The 19,262-nt window shown below is 41.3% G+C and overlaps 1 protein-coding gene, 1 long non-coding RNA gene and 1 pseudogene across 8 annotated transcripts in view; 1 reads left to right on the top strand and 2 right to left on the bottom strand.

Annotated features, from left to right (window-relative positions):
* Window positions 1-4,893, top strand: part of LOC146407170 (uncharacterized) — a 391,157-nt gene extending 386,264 nt beyond the window's left edge. Inside the window, exon 11 of the transcript XR_014825954.1 lies at window positions 2,959-4,893. The gene's annotated coding sequence lies outside the window, so the exon portion shown is untranslated. The remainder of the gene's footprint in view (window positions 1-2,958) is intronic.
* Window positions 1-19,262, bottom strand: part of LOC102161373 (uncharacterized) — a 358,117-nt gene that overhangs the window by 45,724 nt on the left and 293,131 nt on the right. The window lies entirely within an intron of this gene.
* Window positions 822-1,046, bottom strand: LOC146407171 (large ribosomal subunit protein P1 pseudogene; annotated as a pseudogene).

The following is a 19,262-nucleotide window of genomic DNA, read 5'->3' as shown; positions in this document are numbered from 1 at the left end:
TAGAAAGCCAGACTGAAGGGTCAAGACAGCTCAGGTTTTGGAAGTAGAGAGTATTTGGCTGAACCCCAGTTCTCTAGCTTGTTTTCTTCTGACTTTGGACCAAGGACTTGACACGTCTAAGCCTCAGTTTCTTTGTCTTTAAACCTGACAGTCATCCCTACTTCATGGGATGGCAATGTGGCTTAAATAGCATCGACTATAAAGTACCCAAGAGAGGGCCTGGCACAGGAGGAAGCAAAAGCGCTCTCTAAACGGCAGCGCCCTCCGCCTGGGCTGTTGCCGCTGACAAGTCCACAGGGGCCATCCTGGCCTGGGGAAGCACGCCAGAGCCCTAGAGGAAATTGGATGGCTTTTAAAGCAGAGATGATTAAATATGATTTTACAGCTCCTGCTGAGAGACGAGCTGCAGGGGAACAGCTGTGTTGTTTTATTGGGGAATCAAGAATTGAGTGTCGCACAAAGTTCTCTCAAAAGGAATCCAAGAGTCTTGATGCTACCGAGCAGTTTGTTTAGTAAGCGAAGTTCTGCTGCAAACGTTCGTGGCTAAATGGTGAGGCCTCAACAAGAAGTCAGTACACCAGTTTCCTTTCTTCGCTGGTCCTAACAGATGAAAACATGTGTCAGTGTGTCTGCCCACCTCAGGCTGAGCTAACCCAACACTGACGCAGCTCTCTTTCTTAGTGGAAAAATGACCAATGGGAGCAAAGAGTAGCCTAATCTCGCATGTAAACATGCTAGACCCAGGAGTCCCTGGATGGAAATTTATTATTTTTTTTTCAGCAAATAGCTCCACTTTTTATTATTGAATGTGTTATAGAAGTTTAGTCGAAAAGACCAAAGTCATCATCAGACTCCTTGGATTCTTCTTTCTTCGCTTCTACTTTCTTTTCCTCAGCTTCGCAAACAAGCCTGGCCAGAATAGCTCAACATGTACTGACACCTGCTGCTTTAACGAGGGCATTGATCTTATCCTCCATGACCATCACCTCATCGTCATGCAGGATGAGGGCAGAGTAGATGCAGGTGAGCTCCGAGACGGAGGCCATGGTGCAGACGAATGCAAGGTGGGGGCTCAGAAATTTAAAATAGACAAGTAACAACACATTCTTGTCACTGTCATCCTTCTTCTCTTGGGAGTGGTTATGAAGAGTGCAAGGTTGATGGAGTGGAGATAAGTGTCTGGGATCTGTTTTGGGTTTTGTGGGGTTTTTGGTTGTTTTTCTCTAGAAGTGTTGGTGAAAGATGACAAAACTGTGCTCAGGAGACCTGGGTTCAAGTCCTGGCTTGTCTACTTTGTCATCATGAAGGGGATCCCTTCCCCTCCCTGGGCCTCAAGTTTCCCAGACAGAGGAAGGAGTCACACTGGGCAACCTCTAAGCTCTCCCTGCTCTCCGCTAAGTTTAATGTCTTGTCTTAGGATTCCTTTTCATACGTTCCTTGGGCTTGTGGAAAGAAATAAGATGGTTACCTATGAGGTGGCATTGAGAGACTTAAGTTTAAAAGGGAGCATTCCGTCTGAAAGAAAAATAATGAGAACGCTCAGTCCAGCTCTCCATTAAAAAAGAACTGTCAGGAGTTCCCGTCGTGGCGCAGTGGTTAACGAATCCGACTAGGAACCATGAGGTTGTGGGTTCGGTCCCTGCCCTTGCTCAGTGGGTTAACGATCCGGCGTTGCCGTGAGCTGTGGTGTAGGTTGCAGACGCGGCTCGGATCCCGCGTTGCTGTGGCTCTGGCGTAGGCTGGTGGCTACAGCTCCGATTCAACCGCTAGCCTGGGAACCTCCATATGCTGCGGGAGCGGCCCAAGAAATAGCAACAACAACAACAACAACAAAAAAAGACAAAAGACAAAAAAAAAAAAAAAAAAGATGATGGCTTTCGGTTTATTGAACTTCCCTGTGCCCATCAGTTATTATTCATAATTTGCCATATATGCAAAGACAATGGCAGGGAGGATGCTAAACCAAGCCCCACAAAGCCTGTCCCCTCAGATGAGTAAGAGCTGGCATTTACCGAGCCCTCAGGATTTGCAGGCACTCTGCTAAGTGATCTATAACCTGAGTTCATTTTTCCTCACCACAGCAATGGGGAAGTAGAGCTAATTGTTCTCATTTCACTAATTAGAGAGAGGAAGTCAATTGCCCAAGGTCATGAAATGAGAGCGAGCTCTAAATGCAAAGCCAGCTCCTTCAGGGGCTCTCACAGAATAATTGTTCTATTCTGCTATGCCTCCCAGTGTCCTTCATTTATTCCTTTCACAAATGTTTACCAAAGGCCTGCAGCAAACCAGGTGCAAGGATGGGCGTGGGGAGATTGATTCTGTGTGGAGATAGGAAGGGCTCCTGTTCCTAGAGGTCTTGGGATGGCAGAAAATAAAACCATAAATAGAAATAGAAGACAATTCCAGCTAATAGTAAATGATAGACAGTAATCTTAGAGTAAATGTAAAAGGGAGTGGGTGGCTGCGTTATATTGGGTGGTTTGAAGCATCTGTCTCTGAGGATGTGACATTTAAGCGGAGACCTTAGGGAAGGCGTTTGACCTCTCTGAGCTTTGGGTTTCCCAGCTGTAACACAGGGAAGAACAAAATGTGCCCATATGATAGAACTTGGGAGAGAAGAAATGGGACTGTGAAGGTTAATAGCTTAATACATAGTAAGACATAGTAAGATCCTCGCCAATGCAAGGATTTAACACCCAAGTGCTGAATCCCTATGTGAAGTGATTTTGCACTTGAAGGTTTAGGACTCCTCAGTATGAGGCTAAGCCAGAGGAATACTAATAATATTAGTAATATTATTAGTAATAATAGCAATATTAATAATAACAAAATAATAGCAAACATTTACTAAATGCCTACTTTGTGCAAGGCAGTGCTGTCAATACTTTGCATGTATTAGATAATTTAATCTTTTAACACCCCTAAGAAGCAAATACTGTTATTCATCTCATTTTACAGATGCCAAAACCAGGGCTCACAGAGGTGGAGTAAGCTGGCCAGTTTTATGCAGAGAGCAGTGGAGCCATGCTTTGTGCTCAGGTGCTTTGGATCCAGAGGCAGTGTCTTCACCATCAGACTTTGCTATTTCACCTATAATTGCCTTTTTAAAAATTATTTAAGTATACTTGATTTGCAGTATTGTTAGTTTTAGATGCGTGGCATAGTGATTTGGTATTTTTATAGATCATACTCAATTAAAAGTTATTACAAAATAATGGTGATAATTCCCTGTGCTGTATGATATATCCTTGTTGCTCACTTATTTTATACGTAGTTTATATCTCTTAATCCCCTACCCTTATCCTGCTCCTCCCTCCTTCCTTCTCCCCACTGGTAACCACTAGCTTGTTTTCTATATCTATGAGTCTGTTTTTGTTTTGTTACATACATTTGTTTCTTTTATTCTTTACATTCTACATATAAATGATAGCATACAGTATTTGTCTTTCTGTCTGAATTATTTCACTAAGCATAATATTCTCTAGGTCCGTCCACATTTCTGCAAATGACAGAATTTCAGTCTTTTTATGGCTGAGTAATATTCCACTGTATGTATATACCATGTCTTCTTTATCCATGCATCAATCAGTTGATGGACATTTAGGTTACTTCCATGCCTTGGCTATTGTTAATAGTGCTGCTGTGAACACTGGGGTGTATATATCTCTTCAAATTAGGGTTTTCATTTTTTTCCAGATACATATTTCAGGAGTGAAGGTGCTGGATCATATGGTAGTTCTACTTTTCGTTTTTTGAGGAACTTCTATACTGTTTTTCATAGTAGCTGTACTGATTTACATTCCCACCAGGAATAAATAAGGGTTTTGTTTTCTCCACACCCTATACAACCTTTGTGGTAGACTTTGATGACAGTCATCTGGTATGAGGTGATAGCTTGATGTTTTGATTTGCATTTTTCTAATAATTAGTGATACTGAGCATCTTTTCATGTGTATGTTAGGCAACTGTATGTCCTCTTTGAAAAAAGTCTATTCATCTCTTCTGCCCATTTTTAATTGGGTTGTTTTCTTGATATTGAATTGTATGAGCTATTTATGTATTTTGGATATTAGCCTCTTGTCAGTCATATCATTTGCATATATTCTATCCCATTCGGTAAGTTGTCTTTTCATTTTATCAGTGTTGTTCTGATAAAAGCTAAGTTTTATTAGGTTCCATTTGCTACTTTTTTATTTCATTTCTTTTGCTTTAGAGACACCAAACATCTATGGTCAATTAATTTATGACAAAGGAGGCAAGAATATACAGTGGAGAAAAGACAGTCTCTTCAATAAGTGGTACTGGGAAAACGGGACAGTTACATGGAAAACGAGATAAGCATTTTTCTTCATATGATATACAAAAATAAACTCAAAATAGTTTAAAGATCTAAATGTAAGATATGAAACCATAAAATTCCTTGAAGAGAACATAGGCAGAACACTCTTTGACGTAAATTGTAGTACATTTTTTGGAATTGTTTTTGAAATGAACCTGAGTTCTCCCTCAAACCGAGTTCCCGTATTGAGTTTATGATTAAATCTCTCCATCCAAAACTTTATGCCCTCTCTTCTCCCCTATGACCTCAATCCTGTGCTAACTGAACATGTATCAACAGAATCCCATGACTAAAATTGCGGTTGTCCATAACATTGCTAATGTACTACTCTTGTTGATATCGTCATTAATGTACAACTCAGGATGTTTCCCCAGGGCAAGATGAGCTCACACACCCCCAAGCCATGGACCACCCAGCCAGAGTCTTAAACCAGAGACTCCCTGACTCTCAAAACGAGATAAAGAAATAGCACAGAAATGTCATAAGATGGTGATTAATCCCAGCCCCTTTGTTCTTCACCCTAAAAAAACAAAACAAAACAACAACAAAAAAAGACAGGTTGGAGTGCATCTGAGGCTTGTCTCCACTCCCTTGCTTGCCACCCTGCAATAAATCCTTACATTACTGCAAACTCCTATTGTCAGAGTTGGGCTTTCTGTGCCATGGGCAAATGAGCCTTCTGCTTGGTTGCAGAAACCAGATCTCCAAAATCCTCTCTCCTCCTACTAGAGTAGGTGAAAGTGCTTGTAAATCCCATATTGCTCTGGCACTGTTCCTTTTGCAGTAGACATGATGACCTAGCCTGCAGGGTGATCTGGCTGGAGGGCAAATACACAGCACTGCATTTCTCCAAAGGATTTATTTATTTATTTATTTATTTATTTTGGTCTTTTTAGGGCTGCACCCACGGCGTATGGAGGTTCTCAGGCTAAGGGTTGAATCGGAGCTGTATCCACCAGCCTACACCACAGCAACACCAGATCCGAAACATGTCTGTGACCTACACCACGGCTCACAGCAACACCGGATCCTTAACCCACTGAGCGAGGCCGGGGATGGAACCTGCATCTTTATGGATACTAGTCAGATTCGTTTCCACTGGGCCACAAGGGGAACTCCTCTCTCCAAAGGATTTGAGATCCTCCTAGCACACAATGGGCTCTAAGAATGTACTTCATGAAGAGAAACACATAACAGCAAGCTTCCTAAAGTAGTGAGCTCCCCACCACCAGAGGTATACAAATAGAGGTCCTTTGTCCAGAGTGTTGTATACATTAACTACAGCATTAGTCTAAAAGCTCCTCATGCCAAAATCCCAATTTCTCATGGGCTTTCTCCTCTGCCTATGCAGGGAGGGTCTCCTCTGCCTTTCTGTGCTTATAAATGAGGTAGTGAGCTGCCTATAAAATAACACTGGGCCAGTCACCTCCCTTTCCAAGTGTACAGTCCACACGTATTTGTTATTCTTATAGGGGAACACAATTTGCCACCCTAAAATGTGTCTCCATGGCAGAAAAGTTGACTCAGGGTGATTATTTTTAAGACACAGGAGATTTAGAAGAAGGCTTTTTTTTTTTTTTTTTTTACCACCCCCAACTGCCCAAAGAATGAGAATGCAGGTAGAGGCCGCGTTCCTTAGAGAAGGTAGTCAGATCTAGGCGTGAAGACAGGGAGGAGCCTCGCACCGTCTCTGCTAAAATTCCCCTCTGTGTCCCATTGTCTGGGCAGGACCCAGCAAACATTTGTTTACCAAACATTTACTTTTCCATCTCCACGTGCATGGCCTTCCTTCGCTCTGAAGTCAACCCCTCCACCACCACGTCCTCTTTTGTCCTTGGCTGAAGATGGTGTTTAAGGTGAGGGTCGAGGACAGCTGGCTTGGTTCTCCCAAGTCTCTGGCTCATACACGTGATTAAGCTGTTGTGTGATTTTCTGCTGTTAATCTGTCATGTCAACCTAATTCTCAGGCTGGCCAGAAGAACCGAAAAGGGCAGGGGACATTTTCTCCCTCTGACACTCGCTGCCTGGAAATGGCTGTTTCTCTGGTTTAAGGCACCAAAGGCTCCAATGAGAAGGAATCAGTGATTTCCAGAAGGAGGTAAATTATCAGTGGTAAATATCGGAGCTGTCAGCTCCTCTCTCATCATTTCTGAGAGAATGAAACAGGGCACAAGGAAGTCTTGCTGGGATGGTGAAAGGGACAAGGTGCAAGCTGGAAGCTCAGGATAGAAACGGAGAAGCTGGCCGTTAAAAAACCTTAAAGACTTTAATGTTAAAAATTTTAACGTTAAAAAAGTTAAAAAACAGAAGTTGGATGTTTAAAAAAATGTTTCACGTTTTGCCCTAGGCCACCCTCGTACTTCTAAAAATATCTCTAAACCATAGGAAATGTTTTCAGATATAAATTATAATCTGGAAAAATATCTGGAGTCAGGGCGGGGAAAAGAAAGCTCCTTATAGATGTTCTTGTCATTCTAAAAGAAGGACCTTGTACTCACAGTCTAAGAAGGAGGGGAAATAAACCCAGCAGTTGTATTTTCCACACGTCCAGGAAAGGATCCAGTTTATAGACTCAGACATGTTGCTCAGAACGAGGCTTTCATTTTTTTTTTTCTTTAAATCTGTGTCAGTTCACAAATGCCAGTCTGTAAGGGGCATCAAACTGAAAAATACAGGTTGAAATAAAGTGGCTGAAGCCCAGGAAAAAGAGGCTATTTCAGCAGTCTGAAGGGCTGAGCAGAGAGGCTTCTTTTCCCTATAATAAGGATCAGATCCTTGAAGAGCTGGCTTCATGCGGATACGTGAATGATGAGGCTGGCAGAGTCCTGGGCGAGAGAGCAGGACCCCAGTAAGGCCCAATTCTGCCCTGGGAGTGGTAGTCAGTGGAAACTCAGGGTTCCAAGCTTCTCTTCTCAAATGACTTGGAGGTTCTGTTTATAGGTCATTCTACCTGAAGGATCCATGTATCAAGATAGCAGCCGGACAGCATGGACCAGGTTTATACCTGGGGACAGTAAAGAGCATCATATCTTGGCAAAACCAAGCAAAACAGATGTGGGTTCTAATTCTTCCTCTACCACATGGCCAAATTGCTTCCATTTACATCATCTGTGAGTGTAAAATAACAGTTCAAACTTTATTCGTGGGGAGTTTGAATGAGAATATGTAACAGCATGCAAGGCCTAATACAGTATGAACTTTCAGTCAATGCCTTAAAGTATTAATATTGTTTTAATAATACATATTATATACATTTACATTTGTATTTATGGTAGGGAGAGATTTCTTTTGCAAATAGCTGTCCTATTTTCTTTTTTTTTTAATTTTTTTTATTTTCCCACTGTACAGCAAGGGGATCAAGTTATCCTTACGTGTATACATTACATTTTTTTCCCCACCCTTTGTTCGTTGCAACATGAGTATCTAGACATAGTTCTCAATGCTACTCAGCAGGATCTCCTTGTAAATCTATTCTAAGTTGTGTCTGATAAGCCCAAGCTCCTGATCCCTCCCACTCCCTCCCCCTCCCATGAGGCAGTCCTATCTTCAAACCTGAATATTCAGGGTCGTCTGTCTGAGTGGATTATTTAGAAGATATTTCCTTTGAATCATCAGTCAGTGGTTGCCTTGGGTCACGTGTCCACTTAAAACCTAACCAGAGGCACAAAGAACAGCCTACAGAGAAGTCCGTGAATCAAAACCAAGGATATGAGGTTTCAAGGAGAGGAGCCCTTAGGTTGATTTGTCCAGCTCTTCAGCAGGACCGATAACTTTCTAGGGTAGACCCTGAGAGTTGGGCTTTCTCTTTTTCAGAATGCAGGTGCTTGATGTAAGCCTTGCTTGCTGAGCCGTCCCTTTCAAAGAAGGCTATCTCAAATAAACACTCTGCCAGCCACAAGGCTAGATAAAGAGCCAGGTCACCTGCCCTCATGGAGCCTTTGTTGTTTTAAGGATCTGAGTTGATTTCAGTAACTCATCATTTGGGCTGCTTTTTTTTCCCCCTCATGCTTTGAATTCCTGCTTTTATGTTCTAAATTCACCAATAAAGAGTGAGCCCTGGAAACCCTAGACCCTCAGCCTGACCTCAATAAAAGCAGAACCCCAGGCCCTTTCTCTCTCTCTTCCTTCTCCCGCCTCCCACCCAACCCTGTAAGTAATAAACCTCTATTTTTTCAAAGTTTCCAGATGGTTGTGGCTGAAGGGCATTTTGCGATTATAATAAGAACCATAAAGACTCGTCCACCTTCACCATTGGTTATTGATAGGTTGAGACAGACACAAAACACACATGTATATAAAAATAGTTAAGAGAAACCCCAGGCGTGCCTGGACCCTCCATGTTGGGAGCTAATCAGCAAATCAAGAGTAAAATAAATATTTGAAAAGGAGTGGTGACCATTAGCTGTTGGATATCATCTTTTTTATCATGGATTAGTTAATGGAGTGGCAACAAAGCCCATTTTGCCCTGTCCCTTTTATTTTTATATGGGAAACTTAGTTCAGTGACTTGGGAAAGTCACTGGACAATCTCTTCTTTATTCTCCAAATCACTCCCAGCTTCAAGGCTCATATCCTACCTCCTTTGTACAGACTTTGTCAGCCTTGCATGTCTTTTCCCTTGTGGTCCCTTGTTCTCAGTTTGGGACTTACATCCATTCGATTAGCTTATGCAGAGATGTATCTATCTAGCTTGCTTGCTTTCCTTTCTTTCTTTCTTTCTTTCTTTCTTTCTCTCTTTCTTTCTCTCTTTCTTGCCACACTCACGGCATATGGAAGTTTCTGGATCAGGGATCAATTCCCATCTGCAGCTGTGACCTATGCCTTAGCTCTGACAACGCTGTATCCTTAAGCCACTGGACCACTGCAAGAACTGAAGAGATGTGTTCTTGGGTGCCTACCATGGGCATTATTCTAGCAGAGACCCCTAAGACACTATTCCTACCTTCAAGGAGCTTCCAGTCTAGACGCTTGTAATGTGAGCCACAAACGGTTTGAACTTTCAAACAGGGAGTTCCGGTCGTGGCTCAGCGGAAACGAATCTGACTAGCATCCAAGAGGAAACAGGTTTGTTCCCTGGCCTTGCTCAGTGGGTTAAGGATCCGGCATTGCCATGAGCTGTGATGTAGGTCGCAGATGTGGCTCAGATCTGGCGTTGCTGTGGCTGTGGTGTAGGCCAGCGACCACAGCTCTGATGCAACCCCTAGCCTGGGAACCTCCATATGCTGCCAGTGCAGCCCTAAAAAGACAAAAAAAAAAAAAAAAAAAAAAAAAAAAACAAGAAAAGAAAAAAATAAATTTTCAAGCAGATGCAGTTAACTAAGTTAAAAAAAAGAAATGAATTTTAATATTTTTATTTAACCCCATGTATCCAAAATCTTTTAATTTTGACATGTAATCATTATATGATTTTGAGTAAGGCATTTTACTTTATTCTTCAAGACTCTCTGGTGTGTGATTTTTAACCCTTCCAGCACATCTCAGTTTGGACCACATTTCTTTTTCTTTCTTCTTTTTTTTTTTTTGGTTATACCTGTGGCCAGGGATGGAACCACCACAGCAGTAACCAGAGCCACTGCAGTGACAATGCTGGATCCTTAACCTGCTGAGCCACATTTCAAGTGCTCAACATTCACATGTCATTATAGCTACCATATGGGAAAACCCAAGTCTAGACAGAAGGTAAACAAGTAAATCCACAAATACAGAACATAGGTAAGTAGGTAAGTAGGGTGTCTGGAGAGGGCAAACCTGGTATTGTGTGCGTGTGTGCGTGTGTGTGTGTGTGTGTGTGTGTTGGTATTTGATTCTGTGTGGTAAGAGTTAGGTGAGAGAGGAGAATTCATCAGAAAAGAGTTCTGAAAATTTGTTATTATTCAAATAAGATTTTTATTAAAATATAATTCATATACCATAAAATTCACCTTTTCCCTAAGTTCTGATACTTAAGCTAAATTATGAAAGGCAATGTCATTATTTGGACAAACAGGGTAGGTCATTCCAGGCTGAAGGAACAGTATTTGCAAAAAGCTTAGGTATGTGACTAAACACACACAGCACATAACAGAAAATTAACTACTTGTTTACTGATATAATGGGAGCTTGAAGAACCTCAGGAAATGGGGCTCGATGAGGCTTTGCCCATCTTCTAAGGTATTTAAACTCTATCACTAAGGCAAGGCAAAGCCACTGAACTTTTTTTGTTTTTGTCTTTTTAGGGCCACACTGGCAGCACATGGAGGTTCCCAGGCTAGGGGTCGAGTTGGAGCTATAGCTGCTGGCCTACACCACAACCACAGAAACTTTAGATCCGAGCCACATCTTCAACCTACACCACAGCTCATGGCAACACCAGATCTGTAACCCACTGAGCGAGGCCAGGGATTGAACCTTCGTCCTTATGGATACTAGTCAGATTCGTTTCCACTGAGCCATGACAGGAACTCCAAAACCCACTGACCTTTGATTGCGAAAGTGGTAAGAACAGATCACGACCCAACCATGGGAACTGGAGCCTACAAGATCAGGGGCACAGGGGCTGATCTTCTGACGGCTTTATTTATTTTGAGGAAGAGACTGATATTTGGTCTACCTTGTATTTTAACAAAAGGCACATTTCTGTGTTGTATCAAATAACGTGAGGACCCCCAAGAGCAGGGAGTGTTTATTATGTTTTTTGGTTTCAGTGTTCTTGGTCAGTCCAATTCCTTTAGCTGTTTTTCAGCTCTAATCTGCACTGTGACCGGAACAAGAAAGCCTTAATTCATACCATCTTCTGATGACAAAAGACAAGCAAGTTTGTAATTTAATAAATGCGGTTAAAGCTGACCTTTGAGATGAACAACAAACATCTTGTAGCCTGAAATTTAGTCCTAGGGACTTGCCAGGGACATTGGATAATATGATACCTTGATTCTTCTGCACATAAAGTCCTGGGCATGCAACTTCAAAATGCGTGTCCAAAGTCTTTCCATAAAAAAGATAATTGTGGAGTTCTTCCTTCTGAGATGCTAAGATAGTTGAATGATGTCTCATCAAAAGCTGTGGACTTGTCGAGCTGGGCCCAACATGTCGGGAGGTAGCTTCTAAAAATGATGAATTATATGAAAAGTAACTTGGGACCAGCCAGATGGAAGCTGTCGCCTAATGCTTTTACCGTTATGGAAGAGCTGCCTAAAGGAAGAAATGTTACGAGCAGATCATGGAAAACTTAAACCAGAGTCAAACTCAAGCCCCAGTCTTGATAAATGGCAATACAAGCTGTCCCTTGGATACTAAACCCTGTAAACAAATAAGAACACAAACAGGCTATCGCTCACACACACGCTAAGAGTGCACGGGCATGCCTCGGCCATACTCTCGTCATGCCTTATTTGTGAGTTAATGTTTAAAATAATCAGGGGAATTAGCTAAGTTGTTTGGGTAATCTCTTGAATAGTTTGGGGCTTGTCATGATTAGTTGAAACCTCGCTTGTTTATCTCTGTGTGCTTCAGAGAGACAGCAAGGAAGCGTGTGATTCTCATGCCTGGATTTGTCATGTTGGGGGACTTGGACAAGGCAATTTCTTTCACAGATAGCAGTTTCCCTATTTGGGAAATAAAGCATCCACCCTTTAATATAACTATAAACTCTTGAGAATGACCTCCAGAAAGTTATGGGCCAGATGATCCAATCATGGTAAGTAACCCCAAATTTTGTAATTCAATCAATGTCACGTTCCTTTTTTTTTTTTTTTTTTTGTCTTTTCCAGGGCCGCACCCATGGCATATGGAGGTTCCCAGGCTAGGAGTCTAATCAGAGCTGTAGCTGCTGGCCTACGCCAGAGCCACAGCAATGTGGGATCTGAGCCGCATCTGTGACCTACACCCCAACTCACAGCAGTGCCAGATCCTCAACCCACTGAGCGAGGCCAGGGATCAAACCCACAACCTCATGGTTCCTAGTCAGATTCGTTAACCACTGAGCACGACGGGAACTCCTCAAGTTCCTTCTTAATATAAATGCTCTTTGGATTTATATAACACTTGTTTTAAAACAATGCTTGGGACTCTTTTTTTTTTTTTTTTTTTTTTTTTTTTCTTTTTAAGGCCTCATCCATGGCATTTGGAAGTTCCCAGGCTAGGGATCGAATCAGAGCTGCAGCTGCCAGCCTACGCCACAGCCACAGCAATTTGTGATCTGAGCCTCGTCTGCCACATACATCACAGTTCACAGCAATGCCAGGTCCTTAATCTCCTGAGCGAGGCCAGGGATGAACCTGCATCCTCATGGATACTAGTCAGATTTGTTTCTGCTGAGCCACAACGGGAACACCCCAGGGACTTTTGCACTTGGCCTCTCTCCTAGAAAGAGAGGTCTGTCCACATCTTGGTTTACCATTGACCACTCATTTCTCTTTCCAGAGGGTAATCGTTCCACAAAGTTCCTTTGGAGAACTGACTGCCATTCTTAGCTATGCATTTTATTTATTTATTTATTTTAAATTTATTTTTATTAGACTATAGTTGATTTACAGTGTTGTGCCAATTTCTGCTGTACAGCAAAAGTGACCCAGTCATACATATATATGTGTATATTATTTTTGTCATACTAAAAAAATCCATTATGTTCTATCCCAAGAGACTGTATATAGTTCCCTGTACTATACAGTAGGACCTCATTGCTAATCCATTCTAAATGTAATAGTTTGCATCTACCAACCCAAACTCCCCATCTATCCCTCTTTGTCCCTCTACCCCCAACTCTGGCAACCACAAGTCTATCTATGTCTGTGAGTCTGTTTCTGTTTTGTAGATAGGTTCATTTGTGCCATATTTTAGATTCCATATATAAGTGATATTATATGGTATTTGTCTTTCTTTTTCTGACTTAATTCACTTAGTATAAGAATCTCTAGTTGCATCCATGTTGCTGCAAATGCATTATTTTGTTCTTTTTATGGCTGAGTAGTATTTCATTGTGTATATATACCACATCTTCTTAATCCATTCAGCTATGCATTTTATTTATTTATTTATTTTTATCTTTTCATCTTTTTTTCTAGGGCCACACTCAGGGCATGTGGAGGTTCCCAGGCTAGGAGTCTAATCGGAGCTGTTGCTGCCAGCCTAGGCCAGAGCCACAGCAACCCAGGATCCGAGCTGCATCTTCGACCTACACCACAGCTCACGGCAACGCCGGATCCTTAACCCACTGAGCAAGGCCAGGGATCGAACCTGTAACCTCATGGTTCCTAGTCAGATTTGTTAACCACTGTGCCATGACGGGAACTCCTCAGCTACGCATTTTAGGTAGGACTGACTCATCTCTTATTCCAGAGGTGGACTTTCCAGAGGTGGACTTTGATAGGTGTGTGTTAATCTATGAAGCCTGTCTACCTAGCAACACAGTTGGTTTAGAAATGGTCACGTGATGCAGTTTAAGCCAATGAGAAGCAAGGAGGCATATGCTGAGGTTCTGGGGATGAAGGTATCTCACATTTTAAGGAAAGCTGATGAGAGTGAAGTTCATCCCATCCCTGTTTATAAATAAATATGCAGACCTAATGCTTCTGGCCACTATCTGAGATCCATTTCATATTCTAAGATGATAATAAGGTAGAAAGCACAGAGAAGAAAAAGATAGAAAACAGGTCTTTGGTCAAAATATTGAGCTATCAGCCACAGAAAGATTGCCCTACCTCTGACTTTTGGAGGCAGTCATCAGTAAAGTCCCCCAATTATCCAAGCACACTTGATTAATTCTGTTATATACAACCAGTCTATTGAGTTCCGTGATGAAGACTATTTCAAACCTGAATATTCTTTCCTGCTTATCAAACTCCATTGCCACAAATAGCTTTTCTGTTAGATCAGTTTCACAGACAGATCCCAGACACTTAGGCAAGTCTCCTCATGTCAAACAGAGCCATGTTTTGCTTTGTGTATAGACGGTGATTCTTAGCAAGATAATAAAAAATGGGAGTTCCTGTCGTGGCGCAGTGGTTAACGAATCCGACTAAGAACCATGAGGTTGCGGGTTCGATCCCTGCCCTTGCTCAGTGGGTTGACGATCCGGCGTTGCCGTGAGCTGTGGTGTAGGTTGCAGACGCGGCTCGGATCCCGCGTTGCTGTGGCTCTGGCGTAGGCCGGTGGCTACAGCTCCGATTCGACCCCTAGCCTGGGAACCTCCATATGCCGCGGGAGCGGCCCAAGAAATATCAAAAAGACAAAAAAAAAAAAAAAAAAAAAAAAAAAAAAAAAAAAAAAAGATAATAAAAAATGTTTATGCAATACCACAACTTATTCCAGTTAAATCCGTGTGACTCAGAGGCTTAGACAAAACTGTAGTTTGGTTATTGGTAATTGTCTAGCAATCTACACAAAATAGGATTATTTCCGATCTGAGTATCAGGGGGCTACATAAGATGATTTAAGACTGTTCCAAAAGACACTTCCTTGAAACTTCAGTTTACGCCCCATGTAACATCAGATCAGAGTTGCCAGATCCAGAGATTTCACATGTGTCATTTTGATATTTACCATATTCCTGACTATTTTTTTTTTTTATAATATAAGAAAGGCTTTCAATCCCATGCTCTGGAGCAGACAGCCTGGGTTTGAATCCCACCTCTGCCACTTCTGGCAATACACCCTTGTGTGAACTCAGATTTTTCTCCCTCTGTGCTTCCATTTTCTTCTTTGTGAAATCCTTTGTGAAATGAGGATAACAGTTACCTATATCAAAGGGTCTTTGGAAGGATTAAATCCATGACCACTTTAAATCCTTAAAACCGTGCCTAGCGCTCAGCCAATGTAGATATTTTTAGTGGTATTTTAGAAAATATCCAAATTATGCGACAGCTCCTTACCTTAAATGATATGAGCATCCCAGCAGAAGTGTAGGCACTGTGCTAGGAATTTTATATAAAGACATTATATATGAAGGCTTTACATCCTCACAACAACCATGGGCCAGGATGTTATAACCATTCTTCCGCAAGAAGAAACTGGGTCTTAAAGAGGTTAAAGCCCATAGATAGTAAGAGACAAAGACAGGACTTGAACCCTATTCTCTCTGCAAGCTTAAACCACACTTGTTCCATTCATTTGCTTATCTATGACTTGACACTCTCTGCATTTCTTTTGGTTTGGCGCAGACCTGCCTTATTTAGTCTGTTCCCAAGGATAAATTCTCTTCTGTCTCCTTCTCCTCATTGCCCATATGGTCAGTGATTGCAAAACGATGGGGGGAGACTGTTCTTACTGTGTCAAGTTCCTACACAAGGCACTGGCTAATCATTTGTTTGCCTTAATCAAATGATCACCTAACAAAAATCAGAAGGAAGTTTTAAAAAATGAAGGACTCTTCATTGCCCTCAGAATAATGTTCACTGATCCATTCAGTATTTCAACAAAGATATACTAATGTTCCAAGCACTGTGCTGGTTCTAATTACTTATGCAACCTACAAGGCTGTCAAGATTTGCCTTCTGTATGCCTCTCCAAACTCAGCTCTTGCTACATCCAACTTCACACACCAGCCTTCATCCACCCTTTGCTATTCCCTGTCTGTGCTATGTTCTTGCTAATCCCGAGGTTTACATACACTGTTACTTCTGGCTGAAATGTACCCCCAAGCCCCATGTCCACTTTGCTTGGCCGACATTTTCTTGTCCTTCAGGCCTCAGTTCAGACAGCGCATCCTCTATTCTCTGGCCCCTAAAGGAGACAGAAGCTTTAATTTTTTGTCCACCCCTGTCCCTGTGCCATCATCCCATCTGCCAAAATCTACTGAAATTTCTTGCCTCTTTATGGAATCCCCCACTAAAAGATAGCATTCATAAGAGATGGATGACAATTTATTCATATTTACTTCTTGGCACTTAGCATGGTGCTTAATACAAAAAGTAAGCTCAATAAATATTTGATTGATGAATGAATCAGCTTTGTGATCACTGAACCAGAGAAGATGGGATGGAGAGGAAAGGAAGATGCTATTGGGAGTCATCCTTGGTTACAAAAGCCAGAGCAAGCTTAACAGATAACGAGTGTCAAGGGATCCCAGTTACGAATTCATATGAACTGAATCCTTGATGTTTGTGGGCTTGACTTAATAACACCATGATTACCTTTTCTATAACTTCCTAAGTCACACGCTCAATCACTAATTCAAGCAAAAGGCTTGGCTTAGGGTGTCTTTTAAGGGGAAAGTAATCTGTCTCTCTGACCAAATTCCACACCAATGAAGAAAGTGGAAACTTGAGGGAAAATAGTCCTCAGAGAGATGAACTGGAAGAATGAGTAAGGTTTTCCCAAATTCCCATAGGTTGTGTAATATTTTTTAAGTTCTTTATTGGAAACAACACCTCTCAAAACTAATTGTTTTAGGAAAGTTAGTTACACATTCTAAAACAAACCCATTCTACCAACATCACACAATTTCACTTTCTTCTGGCTTTAGTGAATTACACTAACAAAATTTAATTGGGCATGTACTATATATCCAAGATATAGCATCGTTGAGTACTTATTCTTTGCTGTACACTAAATGTTCTTCATAAATTATCTATTTTTTTCCTTACAGCAACTGTGTGACGTGAATATCATTTTTCTCATTCTACTGAGGAGAAACATGAGGCAGAAAGAGGTTTATTATCTTAGATTTGGGATTTAAACCTGGACCATGCTGGCTTCAGAGACTGCCCTTTTCAACCACTTAGCCATGTTTCTTTGCTTTCTTATAAATCATGTGATTTAACTCTTATAACTTCCCTAGCAGATGGTTGCTCTCATTTCCATTTTATAAATGAAGAAATTATCATTACTTAACAAAGAAGATATATAGGTAGCAAATAAACATATGAAAAGATATCCCATGTCATCGGCCATCAGAGAAATGCAAAATAAAACAAGATACCACTACACACCTATGAGAATAACTAAAATTCAGAAAACTGACATCAAACACTGGTGAGGATATGGAACAACAAGAACTTCTATTCATTGCTGGTGGGAATGCAGAGTGGACCAGCTACCTTAGAAGACATTTTGGCAGTTTCTTATAAAACTAAACATAGCTTTCCATACAGTTCAAAAATCGCACTCCTTGTTATTTAACCCAAAGGAGTTAAGACCTTATGTCCTCACAAAAACCTACATGTGGATATTGATAGCAGCTTTATTCAAAATTGCCAAAACTTGGAAGAAGCAAAGATGTCCTTCAGGAGGTGAGTGGATAAATAAACTATGGTACATCCAGACAATGGAATATTATTCAGCACTGAAAACAAATGAACTTTCAAGACAAGGAAGGAGCATAATACTAAGTGAAAGAAGGTAGATGGAAAAGGCTACATCCTGTATGTTCCCAACTATATGATATTCTGGAAAAGGCAACACTACTGAGACTAAAATCAGTGATTGCCAGAGGTAGAGGAGAGTGATAAATAGGCAGAGCTTAGAGGATATTTAGGACAGTAAAAATACTCTCTATGATTGTGTAATGATGGATACCTGTCATTATGAATGTGTCCAGACCCATAGAACATACAAACCCAAGTGTGAACCCTAATATAAATCATGGACTTTGGGCGATTATGATGCGTTGATATAGGGTCATCAGTTGAAATAAATGCATCATTCTGATGGGGGATGTTGAGATGGGTGTCAGGGGGTATATGGGAACTCTCTGTACCCTCCTCTTAATTTTTCTGTGAACCTTAAACTGCTCTAAAAAATAAAATCTTAATTTAAAAATAATACCCAACTTTATGAATTCTGCTAAAAATTTACAAGAAGATAGCTCTATATGGGAAAGAATTGTGTCTTGTCCTTTGTCTCTGCTGTTATTTCAGCTCCCAGCACTGCGTCTGCCACATGGCAGGCATTCCATACATCTTTCTCGAATAAGTAGGAAATGCTTCATTACTTCATGGTCTGTGCTTTCATCTCAGCCAATGCCATGGCACTCTCTCATTGGTCATATGCAGTGTCTCATTGTGGGAGTTAGGCAGGTCAAGATTTTATTAAAAAAAAAAAAAACTTATGGAACTACTTAAAAGTGAATGTTTAGAGGAAAACGAAAAGAAAAATAAATAGATCTCACATATGTCTATACATTGAAAACATCTGGTCAAGGAGACTTCACAAATTTTGAAAAATAAAACACAATTCTAGAAAGCTGTAGGGTTGGAGACATCTGGGGAAGTGTCTGAATTTTGTTCTTTTTCACTGAAAATGTAGAATGTACGTGCATGTTTTTTCTGCATATATAGCCTTGCCACTGTAAAGTTTTTGTGTAAATAATAAATAAGAGGGAGGGAGGGAAGGGCACAGTTCTTATTCCCAAAATGCAAAACATGCTTATTTTGCTCCTAAGGTCCTAGTGAGTCCAACGTTACCACTGAGGGAATGTGTCTGTCAGAAATTCCTTCAACCAAATCCAAGTCTGGAAACTCAGCCACTCATTTCTTCAGGGACTTACAAAGCCCCACTATTTCAGCAAAGTGTCCTTCCACGAACGGGCAAGGCTGTTCCTACCATTTCTAAGTAGAATTGCTCTTTGAAACTAGAGACTGAGGAGAAGCCTCTGCCCTAATATCATAAATTGACAAGGAAGGACAGAGTTTTATGGATTGGTGAGTAATTAAATTGCCTTATCCACCCAGAATGGCAACTGTCTGCTCAACTGGTGAAATGGAGAAGCCTGCAGATATGGGGTCTTCAGGTAGGCAGTCCTTGAATCCCAATCAGTCTTCCTGGCCTAAGAAAGTGTTTCCACCACTTCTCCCCCTCAGATGGCACAGTCACAGAGAGAAGAGAGAAATCCTAGTTTTAAGGAAGGTGGAGCTTTGGGAGGTGATACTGGAAGATGCATCTTTATGCGGTCTTCCAGCAAGGGCAGTTGGAGAACCAACATGGGTTGAGTTATATCATGTGTTGCACC

This window comes from Sus scrofa, chromosome 1 (assembly GCF_054392235.1).
Source record: "Sus scrofa isolate SSC_HxYL_T2T_F1_AM1 chromosome 1, Sscrofa_HxYL_maternal_Yorkshire_Landrace_v2.0, whole genome shotgun sequence".
In the NCBI taxonomy this organism is placed as follows: Eukaryota; Metazoa; Chordata; class Mammalia; order Artiodactyla; family Suidae; genus Sus; species Sus scrofa.
Note: the sequence above shows the minus strand (reverse complement) of the source record. Positions and strands in the feature narration are given on the sequence as shown.